The 15,329-nt window shown below is 50.3% G+C and overlaps 1 protein-coding gene across 1 annotated transcript in view; it reads right to left on the reverse strand.

Annotated features, from left to right (window-relative positions):
* Positions 1-15,124, reverse strand: part of LOC106807867 (beta-1,3-galactosyltransferase 5-like) — a 19,379-nt gene extending 4,255 nt beyond the window's left edge. Inside the window, exons 1-2 of the mRNA XM_014810357.1 lie at positions 15,077-15,124; positions 3,373-3,377 (exon numbers count right to left, since the gene is read on the reverse strand). The gene's annotated coding sequence lies outside the window, so the exon portion shown is untranslated. The remainder of the gene's footprint in view (positions 1-3,372; positions 3,378-15,076) is intronic.
* Between the last annotated feature and the right edge of the window lie 205 nt (positions 15,125-15,329).

The following is a 15,329-nucleotide window of genomic DNA, read 5'->3' on the forward strand; positions in this document are numbered from 1 at the left end:
GTCTGTGTGTCCGTTTGTCCGTCCGTCCATCCAACCGACCGTCCATCTATCTGTCCATCCATCCGTCCGTCCGGCTGTCTGCGTCTCTCTCTCTCTCTCACTATCTCTCTCTCTCTCTGTCTTCTCCTCGGTATGTGTGTCTGTGTGTCCGTTTGTCCGTCCGTCCATCCAACCGACCGTCCATCTATCTGTCCATCCATCCGTCCTCCGGCTGTCTGGTCTCTCTCTCTCTCTCTCCTCTCTCTTCTTCTTCTCTTCTCGCTCTCACTTGCTCTCTCTCTGCTCTCTCTACTCTCTCTCGCTCCTCTCTCTTTCCTCTCTCTCTCTCCTCTCTCTCTCTCTCTCCGCCACACTCTCTCTTTCCCGCTCTCGCCGCGCTCTCTCTCTCTTGCTCGCTCTCTCCCCCTCTCTTTCTATGCTGCGGTGTGTCTGTCTACCTTCCACTTTCAGTCTCTTCGCCTGCCCTCACGAGGTGCTCTCGTTCTCTATCTCACCCTTTCTCTCTCTTCGCTCTTCGCTCTCGCTGTCTATCGCCTCTCACGCTTACTCAGCACTTCCACGCTGCAGGGGACATGATGAGCCTGATTGAATGTCTATATACACTTACTGTATCTCCCTTCCATTTAGATCGATTGTCGGAGGTTTCGAATTCAAAGCTTTGCGCTGGCGGCGTTTATAGACCGCTGTCTTGCTGCACGAACGCAGATGAGAGAGAGCGGAGAGAGAGAGAGAGAGCCAAGAGAGAGAGAGCGGAGAGAGAGAGAGAGAGGAGCGCGCGCGGAGAGAAGCGAGGCGACGAGGAGAAGACGATGAGACGCGGAGAGAGACGACGAGAGAGAGAGAGAAGAAGAGAGGGAGAGAGCGAGGAGACTGGAGAGACAGACGACCGAGAGACGACGAGACGCGTGCGAGGCGGGGAGCATTGCCGGTAGTTGGCACTTGTGGCGGGATGAGCAGAGAACAGTACTTCGATCATCCTGCATTTAGAGATCACCTGCGCCGACCCCGCACCACCCCCATCCTCACGCGCACATACAAGTCTTACACTCCCCCACGGCACGCGTGTACGTACGTAGTTTGAACCCTCTCATATATATCTTATTTTGAGTATTACGCGGATGGCGTGTCGTAACGGGTCTCAGGGTTCTTGGCTGTTCATACCGCATGCAGCTGCCGGGGTCCTGTCCTGGTTGTTGATATGTGTGTTACTGTAGCATGTGCGTGCGCGTGCGTGCGTGGCTGCGTGAGGTGGTGTGTCGCGTTCGCGCGCCGCGTTGTTTGGTGGTGTGCGTGGTGGTGGGGTGCTCGTATGCGCACCTACGTTGTTGTACCCCCGTGTGTGTGTGTGCGTTCATGGCTGGTCGCGCGCGTGTGTAAGCGCAGAAACACTCAGTGGTCTCTTGCGACTCTGCGTCCCGTTGTTCAGAAACAAACATTAGTCTTAACATTAGTCTTAACATGAACTTTTTCTTAGACCGTCGACAGAAACGCTGCGAAGTTACCTGGAATGGAAAATGTAGCAGATTCCTCATAACAAATACGACAACAAGCGCGCACGGCTGTCGACCGTCTACGAGGAAAATGTTATGGTTACAGACTCAATGTTAGAAGCTAACTGTCTTGTTTTCTGACAACGGGCTCCTGGTAGGTAGGTTGACAGCTGGGGGATTGACTCTTAATAACAGCACGAGTGCCGCGGGCGTTTACGCGATCTCTCACACTCGTTGTCGCTGGCCTGGCCTATCTGCGTCACGCGTTGTCCGTCGCCGTCACGTCGTCGTCTTTCTCCGGGGAGTGTTAATTAAGCATCATTATCAGTTTCTTTGCTAATTAGCGCGTCTTGGTTGTCCATGTGTCTCGGCGGGCATCCCGTTGTCTGTAATTGACATGATCCTCCATGTGAACCCTCGGGCCATCGTGTCCGGAACTGCAGCGACGGAAGAGGAACAGTGCAGCTTCGCGTTGCAGGAAAATTAGGCGTCCCTCTATTGTCGTCGGGCTGGGCTGCTTCGCACGCAGGGCCACACTGTGTGTGTGGGGGTGTTTGTCGGTGGTGCTGTGAGGGCGCTGGGGGCGTGCTGTTTGTGTGTGTGTGTGTGCGTGCGGTACCGTGCGTGCGTGCGTGCCGTGTGTGCCGGTGTTTGTATGCGTGTGTACCGTGCTTGTGTGCGCCCGTGCACGCGTCATGTGCGCGCCGTATGCGAGGATGCGTGTGTGGCAATGCGTGCACGTAGCGCTCTGCCGTCTGGTCTCGTTGTACGCATGATGAGCGTCTCGGCGCGCGTGGTCGCGTTGTGCGTGCGTGCGGAGCACGCTGTCTCGCACGTGAGCGGCCGATCGGGTACTCGGGAACAATAGCGCAACCCACGTTCGATAGGATTTCGCGAGCCTCTCGTCCGCGCTGCGCTGTCGCATCTGTTACTGTGCGTACACTGACCGAGGCCAGGTAGTGAGCGTAAGTGAGTAGGCCGGGTCTCTGTGAGGACACTGGCCCTGGGGTACCTGGCAGCTGTAGCTCATAGGAAACTATAGCCCTCGCCTCTTTTTTTTTTTCGGCGCCCCCCCACCAGCGGCTACTCCTAGGAAACTCTGATACAGCCCTTTCGTCTGCCACAGGCTAGCTCTACGAAACTGAGCCCTCTCGCTCTGCCACAGGGCTTATAGCTCCTAGAACGTATAGGTCGCCTGCCACAGGGCTAGCTCTTAGAACGTATAGCCTTCCGCCTGACTGCTCACAGCGGCTGAGCTCGCTGAATAGACCCATCTCTGCGCTCTTGCACCAGCGGCTAGCTCTCAGTACTATAGCCCTTCGCTCTGCCAGCGAGGGGCTAGCCTCTCGTCCTAGAACCTACTAGCCTCCGCTCGGCCCAGCAGCGGCGTGCTCTAGAACTATAGCCCGTCGCTCTGCACAGGCGCTAGCTCGTTCAGACTACTGATAGCCCTTTCGCGCTGCCAAAGGGCTGCTCTTAGAACTATAGCCCTTTGCTCTGCCACAGGGCTAGCTCTAAAATTATAGCCCTTCGCTCTGCCCACGGACCTCGTGGCAGATAGCCGCAAGGCTTTAGTTTCTAGAGCTATGTCAGTGAATGCGGCGTGCGGCCTAAAGCGGCCAGCGGCCTTATATCGCGTGATTGCGTAGATATGTCAAGGCTATAATACTTTAGCTCTTGATTATTAGCTTCCTTCGGTATTATTAGCTCTTGGATATGGTCTACCCACCACCGGTAAGCGGAAACCGCGGAGAAGGAAGAGGAGGAAAGATAACTGGACAGCCACTGGAGTCAGCTCAGGCGGGGGAGGACGGGATCGGGGGGGGAGGGGGGAGAGGAGAGCGCGTGCGGGACGCGCGGAGGGCGGAGCGCTGAGATTCACTCCGCTCTCTATGAAGGCCCAACCGCAGTCCGAGAGTAGAACGAAGTGTTACGTGGTGGGAACGATCTATAGTCCTCCTATATGGGTCCTACGGTTATTAGTAAGGGGTATAGTGAATGGGGAAATTTTTTTTAAATCAAATTTTTTATTTTTATTTAAAATTTAAAATTAAAATTTTAATTAATTTTTTACATTTAATTTTTAATTTAATTTTTAATTTTTTATTATAATTTAAATTTTGTTTAAATTATTTTTTTTTTTTAAATTATGGCTATGCCATTCATTTGTTTATGCAATGCATTGCCATGCACTATTGCATGTATTTGTTAACGCTTTATAGGTATTTCACGTTAACCATTGTGACGCGATGTTATTAAACTCAGTTTATTACTTATTATTGCTGTGAAGGGTTGAATTGCGATTGGATGATTGATTGAAATATCGCGCCTGCTGTGTGCCTGCGTGCACCGTAGGACCAATACCCGTAGGACTATTCAAAATACTGTTTACAATACAATAATACAATAAAGTGAATAACGAGAGATATAATCCTGAGAGTCAATAAAGAATTACTACGTAGCCATACAATCAAAGCTGATGATTGTTGTAGCGCCATCACATATGGGCAGACCGCAGTCTGAGAATGAATGAAGGGCTGAATTTACTACATGGGCATAGTTATTTACTATGCAAATGAGTGAATACCTAAAACTAGTGTTTATTACATACGGCGTGTGTGTAGCCGTGTTGTAACGTAGATGTGGACAAGATGAGAAACCGATCACGTGAGAGAGGCGCAATAATGTGAGAGAAAAAGAGTAAGAAGAGAAGGTGGGAGAGAAACAGGGAGGGATTATATATTATAGTATATATTATATGAATAGAGAGAGAGAGGGAGAGAGGAAGAGAGAGAGGAGTATGGCGAGGAGAGAGAGAGAAGGGATATATAGATGAATATGAAGAGAGAGAGGGGGGAGAGGAAGTAAGAGAGAGAGAGAAGAGAGAGAGAGAGAGAGAGAGAGAGAGAGAGAGAGCGCGGGAGAGAGAGCGGAGCAGAGAGAGAGAGAGAGAGAGAGGAGAGAGAGAGAGAGAGAGAGAGAGAGAGAGCAGCAGTGCAACAGCACAACCGATCGAGCGAATATGTCTACCCGCCGACCGTTTAACTGGTTGCCAACCCCCATAACGTTGTTATTCAACCGCTGCGAGCTACGGCCCCCGGTCATGGACCAACCACTCACGCACACACGTCAGCCTGCCAGGTACAACGTATATCTTGTACCATCGATGCTTTCCCCCCTCCCAGTCGACACCCGGGCGGGCGAGGGGAGGCTCAGTGTTACCGCGCGGCACACACAGCAGGAAGGCAGGCGAGGAGTGTTGTGCATCGCCACCTCTCTCAAGCAACGACGTAGCGGCTTGAAGGACGACGCTGAATGGCCGCCTATTACGCGGAGCTGAGTAACTATGTATGTGTGCGGTGATGCGTGTGCCTAGTGCCGGCCCGCGCGCGCTGTCTGTGTGTGTGTGTGTGCGTGGATGTGTGTGTGTGCTGTGTGTGTTGTTGGTGTTGTGTTGTGGTTGTGTGTGTTGGTTGTGAGTGTGTGTGTGGTAGTGTGTAGTGTGTGCTTGTGTGTGTGTGTGTTGTGTGTGTGTGTGTTGTGTGATTGTGCTGTTTGTGTGTGATGTGTGTGTGTGTGTGTGTGTGTGTGTGTGTTGTGTTATTTATGCTGACTGTGTGCTGTGTGTGTGTGTGCTGGGATGTGTGCTGTCGTGTGTTGTGTGTGTGTGTGTCGTGAAATGTGTTGTGTGTATTTACCTCGCAGACACACACACACTCGCGCGCGCGCGCACACGCACGCACACACACACACACACACACACACACACACACACACACACACACACACACACAGAGTGTGGGAAAAAGAATATGAAAGTGGAATAGATAGCGACACTCGCGCACATACTTTAGTTCAAGTGCGCGGAAACGAGTGACGTCACACATCGAAGTGGTTCGCACTTGCCTGTAGAACACATGGTTTATAATCCCTCCTCATCCTCCTCTTGCTGCCGCCGCTACTGCTGCTGCTGCTTCTACTGCTTCTACTGCTGAAAGCTGCATGCACACCAAGCACGAAACATCACCGCCATCGTCACCCGTGTAGTGGCGTGTGTGCACGTGCGCGCGCGCGTGTGTGAGTGCGTATGCGTGCGCGCGCGTGCGCTCATGTGTGTGTGTGTGTTTGTGTGTGTGTGTGTGTGTGTGTGTGTGTGTGTGTGTGTGTTTGTGTGTGTGTATGTGTGTGTGCTTGCGCGCGCGTGTGTATACCGCGCTGCCGGAAGAGAGATATGTGGTCATATACTCGTGCCTCGCACCTCCCTGGATGCGCTACGTCAAACTCGCACTTACCCCCGCGCTTCCACAGCAAGGAGGACGCGTGTACAACCATAGTAGTCAGCCATAGCAGCTGCAGCAGTCGCAGTAGAAATAACAGCAGTAGAAACAGCATTAACAACAGCAGTTGCCGTAGTACCAACAACAGTAGTAGTAACACCTGCCAACAACAAGAATAACAACAACAACAACAACAACAACAGCAGCAGCAGCAGCAGCATCAACAACAGTCACAGTAGCAGCAGAAGCGACAGCAACAACAGCAGCAGCAGTGGCAGCCGACAGCAGCAGTAGCAGCCTTAGCAGCAGCTGCAGCTGCAGAACCAGCAGCAGTAGTAGCAGCACTTGCAGTCGCACGAGTAGCGAATGCAACGGCAGCACCGGTGACAGCCTCAGCCACTGGCGCCGCCACCGTCGCAGCAGCAGCAGCGCCCCCTATACAGCGAGCGTCTTCGGTAGCCAGGTAATACCGATGTCAGCAGTGGAAGCGAACGGTCGACATTCTCACGACATCTTCTCTCCCCCGAGAAAGTTCAGCATGGATGGAGGAGGACGCGCCAGCATCCGAGGAGGAGGGTGGAGCGCGATGCAGGGCTCGCGGATGCGTCTCTTTCTCGGCGTCTCACTTCTCACCATCTTCGTCCTTCTCGTCATCGTCTGCATCCTTCTCGGCGTCATCTTTCGCTCGCCTAGCAGCGACGATGCGAAACAAACGAACGGCTCCGGCCAGTTTCTCAATGCAACCACCTCCTCCTCACCTTCTCCCCCGGAGAAAAAACGCCCGAGAGACGTGGATCTGAGGCTTCCTTTCTCGCTATCTCCGCGGCACTACGACCTCACGCTGCAGGCATTCCTTGGCGACCCGGAACACCTCAGGTTCTTCGGCAGCGTCAACATCACCGTCGCCGTCCTGTCTCCGACGTCGACGATACGTCTGCACGCGAACGAGTTGACGATAGAAAGTGTCGGCGTGGCGGTGAACGACAGCGGCAGGTTGTCACCTGTCCGTGTAAGAGAACACTCCCTCGATACGCTGCGACAGTTTCTCGTCATAGACACGGCTAGGGAGCTGAAGGCGGGAAGCAGCGTCGTGGTTAGGGTAAGCTTCAGCGGGCGGCTGGGCATGGACCTGAGAGGTTTCTACGTGGTGCGATACGCGGATGCGAAAGGAATACCCCGGTACGTATGTGTCTTATAGCCCGCGCAGTCACGTTGTAAAATTGTTGTAAACGAGATAGATTGAGCGGAGCAAGGGGGGGAGGAAGAGAAGAGTTTGTGAGTGAGAGTGAGAGAGAAAGAGAGAGAGAGAGAGAGAAAAAGAAAGAGAGCAAGCAAGGGAGAGCGGGTGAACGAGAGAGGGGGGAATAAACACGCGCATAGGAAGGAGAAAGACAGACAGACATAGGGAGAGAGAGGGGTGAGAAAGAGTATTTGAGAGAGAGGAAGAGAGAGAGAGAGAGCAAGAGAGAGAGAGAGCGAGAGAGAGAGAGAGAGAGAGAGAGAGAGAGGATATTCCTTTCGACGAGAAGCCATGCCGCCAGTCATTCAGACAGCACCACAACCGAGTCGAGCAGACCTCTATGCTCATACCCCGGTCGAAACCGGTGCCTCTGTAACTGGTTGCAACCCGATCCAACGGAAGGCTACGTCTGTTACTATATCACGCGTATGCTGCCTTCCGCTTCAGCTCTCCTACGTAGTTCTATGACGAGACAGAACTCTCTGCAGCCGGTCCATGACTACAATCCACTCACGCGACGATGACACGTGGTTCTCTTACACGACTAGTCGGGTGCCTACCAACACACTGTACAACCCGCTGCTATCTGTTTACGCGATTCTGTCGATGCTTCCCCCTCCAGTCGACACCCTCGTCCAAGGGCGAGCCCGGCCATCACCGACACTTTCTATCGTCAACTCAGTTCGCGTGCAGAACGTAAATCGTCGACGTAGGCGGAGACAGGACGCACGCTTCGTGAAGTGGTTGACTCTCAGCCTCCGCGGAAGAACCTGATGTTTTCCGGGTCGCCAAGGAAGCCATGCAGCCCACGTGCAGGTCGGTAGGCGCGCCGGCACCACACGTGAAGCCAGAAGCATGCGAGGAGAGACAATGCGAGAAAGGAAGCTCGATCGCACGTCCTCCGGCGTTTTTTTCTCCGGGGAGAAGTCGAGGAGGAGGTGGTTGATTTGAGAAACGGCGCGGAGCGTTCGTTTGTTTCGATTCTCGCGCTAAGGCGAGCGAAGATGACGACGGATGTAAGTCATGCGAGACAGATGACTGAGTGATAGCATCGCCAAGCGCACGAGATGTCTGTAGCCATCAGATAGAACCCAGCAGACGAAGAAAGATCGCGACGCATCCGCGAGCCTTGGACAGAACTCGCAGCGCATCCACCCTCCTCCTCGGATGCTCGGCGCGTCTCCTACCATCCACCGTGCTGACTGTGTAGAAGGTGACGAGTTACACTCATGTCGTGGAGAATGTCCGACCGCTTCGCTGTCCACTGCTCTGACATCGGCGTGATTATTACCTGGTACCGGAACGGAACGCTCCTGCGTTTGTTTTTGGAAATGTATTTAGGGGCGGCTCGCCTGCTGCTGTACTTCACGCGGGATGATCGTGAGTGAAGTATGTATCGTGTCGCGTGTGAGTGGCTGCACGGTACCCATGCTGCCTTGCATTCAGTACTCTGCGACTGCAAGTTGCTGCTACTACTTGCTGGTCTGGTTCTGCAGGCTGGAGCTGCTGCTAAGGCTGTACTGCTCTGTGGCTCCACTGCTGCTGCTGTTGTTGCTGTCGCTTCTCGCTGCTAGTGTGACTGTTGTTGATGCTGCTGGCTGCTGCTGCTGTTGTTGTTGTTTTGTTGTTGGATTTCGTGTTGGGCCGGTGTTACTACTACTGTTGTTGGTACTACGCAGCTGCTTGTTAATGCTGTTTCTACTGCTGTTATTTCTACTGCGACTGCTGCAGCTGCTATGGCTGATACTATGGTTGTACACGCTCCCCTTGCTGTGGAAGCGCGGGGGTAATGCGAGTTTGACGTAGCGCATCCAGGGGGTGCGAGGCACGATATATGACCACATATCTCTCTTCCGGCAGCGCCGTATACACACCGCGCGCAAGAACACACACATACACACACACAAACCACACACCACACACACACACACAACACACACACATACACACACACACACGCACACACACAACCACACACTAGAAGGCCACGCCCGCGCACGCATACGCACTCACACACCGCGCGCCACCGTGCCACACGCCACTACAGGGTGACGATGGCGGTTGTGTCGTCTTGGTGTGCATGCGCTTTCAGCAGTAGAAGAGTAGAAGCAGCAGCAGCAGTGGCGGCGGGCAGCAAGAGGAGGATGAGGAGGGATTATAAACCATGTGTTCTACAGGCAAGTGCGAACACTTCGATGTGTGACGTCACTCGTTTCCGCGCACTTGAACTAAAGTATGTGCGCGAGTTCGCCTATCTTATCCCTTTCATATCTTTTCCACACTCTGTGTGTGTGTGTGTGGTGTCGTGTAGTGTGTGTGTCCTGGTGTGTGTGTGTGTTGTGCGTGCGTTCGTGCGTGTTCGGCGCTGCGCGGCGAGCGTAGTGTGTGTCTGCGACGGTAAAGTGCGTGTGCGCGACGGTCCTCAGAGAAATCACATTTCTTATTATTACAACGTATGAAACGCTTCGGTAAAATTGGTTCGACTAGCGAATACGATCAAGGATGCACGAGAGTGTACTGACATGAACTATTTCCAACTGATCTTTCGTAAGACCCGTATTAAATATCGTAGATTTTATCGTATTCATTACATCGCTTTTCGCCTTTTTCGTATATTGTAATTTCTTCCGCGCACACGCGCCAACTTCGTGAATGTCAGGGAGTCTATAATACCTATTATAGACCCCCCGAATGCCCACGATGACGGCAGACATCACGTGATCGCGTGCATCTATGGACCATTACGCTAACCGTGACCCATGACAACGTCATCCTATGCGATCAATATTTGTACGAGGGGTGTGCGCATGCGTCACTAATCACTATTGACAATAGCGCCTTTATGAACGGAAACGAAAGCATGATACAATCAGAATAAAACAATGACTATGCTTACTATGGATACAATCAGACTGATACAATATGTGTGATGAGGGAAGGGGGGGGGGTTTCATGCGCATGCTATGCTATGCGTCTCGGTGTTGCTTCTTGAATTAGATAAGGTGAAATCGATTAATTAATGCTATGTAATTAAAATTATAATCGCGTGGTGAGCGATGGCAAAGACATCGGCTATACAATGATTAGTAGTGTGAAATGTAAGAAGGAAATTATATGTAACCGATAATGATATCAAATATTGTGTTGGCGGATGAATTAGAATTTGTTATTACCTAATAAAATCTATGGGCTAATATCTTTTCTATCCGTAGCGTCTGCTAACGTCTCGCTCCTCTCGCTCCTCTCTCCTTCTCTCTCTTCGCTTTCTTTATTCCTCTCTTTCTTTTTCTCTCTCTCTCTTCTTTCTCTCTCTCTTCTCTTTCTTTCTCCTCTCTCTCTCTCTCTCTCTCTCGTCTCTCACAGCGCGGCTCAATCTCTGATAGACTGTCTAACCGGCGTCCCCTACGTCAGGTACTAGCTTATCTTTTCCCCCATACAGTATGATATTAAAAAAACATATTGAATCATTGGTTGATTGCTGACAGAATGATAGTGTGTTTAGATATTTGTGACAGTCGGTATTTACGGTGTCTTTGGTATGGTTGCGCACGTGGGAAGAGGCGCCTGTACGTGCTAATGTGCGCATTTTACGCCCGTGACCCTAGTTGGCCGTGCTGCGCGCGCGCGTCTGCGGTGAGTGTTGTCGCGGGATGCGCGGGTGTGTTGTTAGCTGGTGGTAGCGTGGGTGTGTGTGTGTTGGGTGTGTTGTTGCATGCGTGTGGTTGTGTGTATGTGAATCTGGTAGTTCGGCCGGCCCGTGCCACGTGCTTGCCTGTGTGACGTCGTGTGTGTGTGTTTCGTGATGTGTTTGTGTGTTGTGTGTTTGTGCGGCTCCTGCCAGCTGTGTGTTTGGTGGGTGTGGTGTGTTGTGTGGCTTGTGGGTGGAGTGTGTGTGAGTTGTCTGTGGTGTGGTTGTGTGCTGGTGTGTGTGTTGCTTGTGTGTGTAGTGTGTGGTGTGTGTGTGTTGGGTGGGGTGGTGGTGTGGTCTTGTGTTGTTTTGTGTGTTGTATGTGTGGCTCATTTGTGTGTTGACGTGTGAGTGTGCGGGGGGGGTGGTGGTGTGTGGCGGTGTGTGTGTATTGTGTGTGCCCACGGGTGGTGGCAAGCGTGCTGTGTGTATGTCGTCTGTGGGGTGTGTGTCTGGAGGGGGGCCTGGCCCTGATGCGGTGTGTGGAGGCCGAGAGCCGTCCGGGATGCTCGCCCCGTAACCCTGGTCTCGCGTGCGAGATATCTCTCTCTCCCCCTCTTTGCGCGCTCTCGCTTCCGCTCTCGTTATTTTTCTCCTCCGCGTTGTGTTCGCGTTCGTAGTTACGATAGAACCGTGCGTGCGCATTGGTCAACAGTGTTCCTTGCAGTGTTGAGGCCACTCGCAACCTAAACAGACGAGCATCCTCACACAACAAATATTTTGCGGACTTGCGGTGCTCGACCGCTATACCTGAAATTTATAACGGAGGCGCAAGCATGATGGTCGGTAAGCTGCGCAGTATGTAAAGTGTATTCGCAATGTCTTAAGCTATTATTGTTCACGTGCCTTATACGTTAAAATAGTATAACATTCATCTATTTTCAGTGCTACCCAGTAAAAATTAGTTGACACCTACAGTACTAATCTACGTAGAGTTACATTAGGGCCACGGTCATACATACCACTTACGTTATCGATATGTTGGGTATACATCGTATTACGCTTACAATTGGAACGTACGTTGAACGTTACGAAAAAGGGCATAGCAGTTATCGATTATGATTTACCTTACGTGGACATTGAGTATACACACACATATATATAGTATAAAATAGTATAGTAGATATATATTATATTAATATATATTATAGAATTACAAATTACATACGTTTTAACATTACGTTACGTATACATTGAAGTAGTACAGATCGTTACCTATACGTTTTACAGATTAGTTAAATATACGAATGAACATGTACGAATTACGTTAAGTTGAGTTATCGTTAAGAAGCGCGCGACAACCGTTACATTGAATTTACTCCCAGTACGGTCCGTTGCATTAGTATACCAAGACTATGTTGCTGCTGGATGCATATATAGTTCTGCGTATTAGTATAGTTTCACGGTGACGTTTCTGTTTCTAGGCGATTACCGCGCGCACGCACGCCCAGTTGCCGCGTACAGTGGGGGAGATCTTCGCATCATCTATGATTGCAATATTGCTAGCCAGCCGCCATTAAGAAACGACGTCGCGTCGAATACACGATCGACTCGTCGACCACTGCCCGACTTCCGGTTATCCGGGGATACAACGGGCAAGGCAAGCAGTCTAACAGACAGCGGGAAAACCGGAGAAAGTCTTCTCGCGTCAGTTCAGGCGATTCGGATCACCGGCAATCCCGAAAAACGCCAATGCCAGCGCCACTAGACTGGTGCGATCCTGAACGAAAACTAAGCGGATGGGTGTATGTCCTATACGGGGTTCACTTACTATATATATCGGGGTTGCCGAGCAGATGGTAGGTAAGAATAATAGATGAGTGCAGGCAGAGCGACTCAGGATATACAAAGGTAGGAGACTTGCGAAATTAAGGGAGAAATCATCTGTGCTAAGTGTACGCGGATATATACGATAGGATCGACATAACTTTTTCTACTTTAGGAATATACTCAGACCTAACAGATAACGACATATCATGTGAGCGCTAGCGTCTGTAGGGTCAGATACGATAGCATAGATAGAATAGATATATATAGATGATAGTTAATAGATCATTGATAGATAATAGATAATACTTAGATAGTCAGTCATTAGCATGACTTTTTCGCTAGCATCGTCATTGATAGTAGTTTGTGTATAAACGCGGTTAGAGTATGAGAAGATCATAGTTTGAACGGGCAAGAGATCGAGTTTAAGGAAGCGAAGAGCCCTCGTAACACGAGACAGGGCCCGACCGAAGCATGATGCCTGTTTGTAGTGAGATTCGAGTAGACGGGTGTCGACGAACGCGCCCTGCACAGATGATCTGCCTTTTCGCCACTCTCCTCTCTAATCGCGCTCTGCCTGCTCTTCCTGCTCGGGCAAACCGACCATGAATGGCAAACCGGTAGGGACAACACCCGCTTAGTTTCGTCAGGTTCGCCCACAGCGTGGCGGGATGGCGTTTCGGGGATGGCCGGTGAGCGAACGCGAAACTGACGGCGAAGAAGACGTCCGTTTTGTGTCGCAGATGCGCTGCGTCGATCCGGAACCGGAAGTCGGCAGGCTCGACGAGTGCGAGTGCTCTCATTCGGTACGGCGACGTACTGTTACTCAGCTATGGCGCGGGAGACCTAGAACAATATTCCGAATATAGGTATGATCGAAGATGTCCCGCGACTGTACGCACGGACAATGCGGGCGTGCAGTGCCGCGCAGGATGCGAGCTATGGAGAAGACAGAACGTACAGTTAACAGACATACTTAATAGCGCCAGCAACTGAATATTGGCGATGCCAGCAGAAACATAGTCTTGGAGGAAAGGAAAGGATAGTAAAACTATGCCGACACGGGAGCGCTCCACGCATGGAGGTAATAATTAAGTGTTAACGTCAGCCGCTTCAACATCTACAACCTAACGATACACTAAGCGTAACGATAATCCGAATCAACGTAACGTGTATATCGATAAACATGAAACTAACGTAATGTTAGAAGAGTGAATTATTTTTATCTATATTACAGTTTATACTTTAACGTTATATTCTACACGTGACGTAATGTATTGTTTTATATCTCACTCTGAAACTAGCGTACCGCTTAGAAGTTATCATAAATATTTTCTAGTGACAAAATAAGGGCTAAAATGAAAGCTCAAAGTAATTAATAACACTCGATAGAATATGGTGGTGCAAAATATACTAGATTGTAACGAAATTAATCTTTATCCCGTGAACCGCGGCTCAGAGCATAGATGAATTATGTCTATTCTATTTTCATAAACAGACCAAAGCGCAGTAATGCGTTTGACCCTCCTCACACGCGTAATATGAAATAATGGTAAACATGTACGACGAGCAGTATCCGGATTCCGGTCCACCGAGGCCGCCGCCGTGTAATGATATGGGGGTGAGTACTGGAATGGTGAGAGAGCTTTTACGGGTCAATCAGGGTTACTTAAGTGTTTAACTCGTAAACTAATTAATAGAACGACGCTTTACACTCAAAATCAAATGACATGATGATACTCATCGATACTTATTACGCTATACACCGCATGCAAACACGCTTAAAAAACATTAAACACACAATGCTCGTCGTCACACGCGAGCATCCATCGTAGCCGTACGCTACGGCCACGCCGGGCGGCGAAAAATGAGAGAGACGGGCGGATTAAATAAGTTTACGAATGGGTTACTACGTGGGGAGCGTCATGGTAACACACAAGTGATTTTTGGGTTTATAGGAGACAAGAGTAGAGTAGTTCGTACCGCGCGCACTGCACTCCCCGCAGCACAGCTCATGACTAAGGCCCCCACCGCCAGTCCGAGACCTCCCGACACACGTTGACGAAGTTTTCGTGCCCGGCTACGAGAAACCATCCTATAGTCCTACCTATCATGGGATCCTACCCTCCAGTTATCTAGTAAGAAGCAGACGACATATCATGAGAATGGGACATACACCACACCCACCACCCCCCCCCGTCCCAAACCTCTCAGATTAACAATACCCAACAACACATTATTATTCGATCATAACATTTATACACAATACACACAGCAATTAACACACCAATACTATTACACAACAATTCACACAAACAACTTATCTAATTTAACTCTATACTACACTCACATCAACTTCACATCTCTAAACATACTCATTCACAATCATCAATTATATTCAACATTCTTCACATCACAATATCACATATCAAACATTCAACAAACAATTTACTGTATCATCAAATTTATATTTTTTATCTCTACTCATTCAAACAGGCTACACACACATCTACATCATCATCGACACATCACAGCCACCTTGCATTGCTCTTGCGCGTCAATCGCAATCACCTGTAGCACGCGATCTGCATCACATGTCATATCCACTCATTCGGTAATAGGCGCGCCATTCCAGTCGTGTCTTCACGCCGACGTCGTTGCTTTGAGAGATGATTGGTGGCGACATGCACAAACACTCCTCGCCTGCCTCTCCTGCTTGTGTCATAGTTGAGGTTGCGTCGACCGTTAATCCATGTACGCGCATGTATATAAACTCAAGGTTATTACTTATTATTGCTGCTGAATAAGAGCACTGAGGCGCTCCCCTCTGCCCAGCCCAGTGGTGCATGTCGACTGGGAGTGTGGAA

This window comes from Priapulus caudatus, unplaced genomic scaffold (assembly GCF_000485595.1).
Source record: "Priapulus caudatus unplaced genomic scaffold, Priapulus_caudatus-5.0.1 Scaffold238, whole genome shotgun sequence".
Taxonomy (NCBI): Eukaryota; Metazoa; Priapulida; class Priapulimorpha; order Priapulimorphida; family Priapulidae; genus Priapulus; species Priapulus caudatus.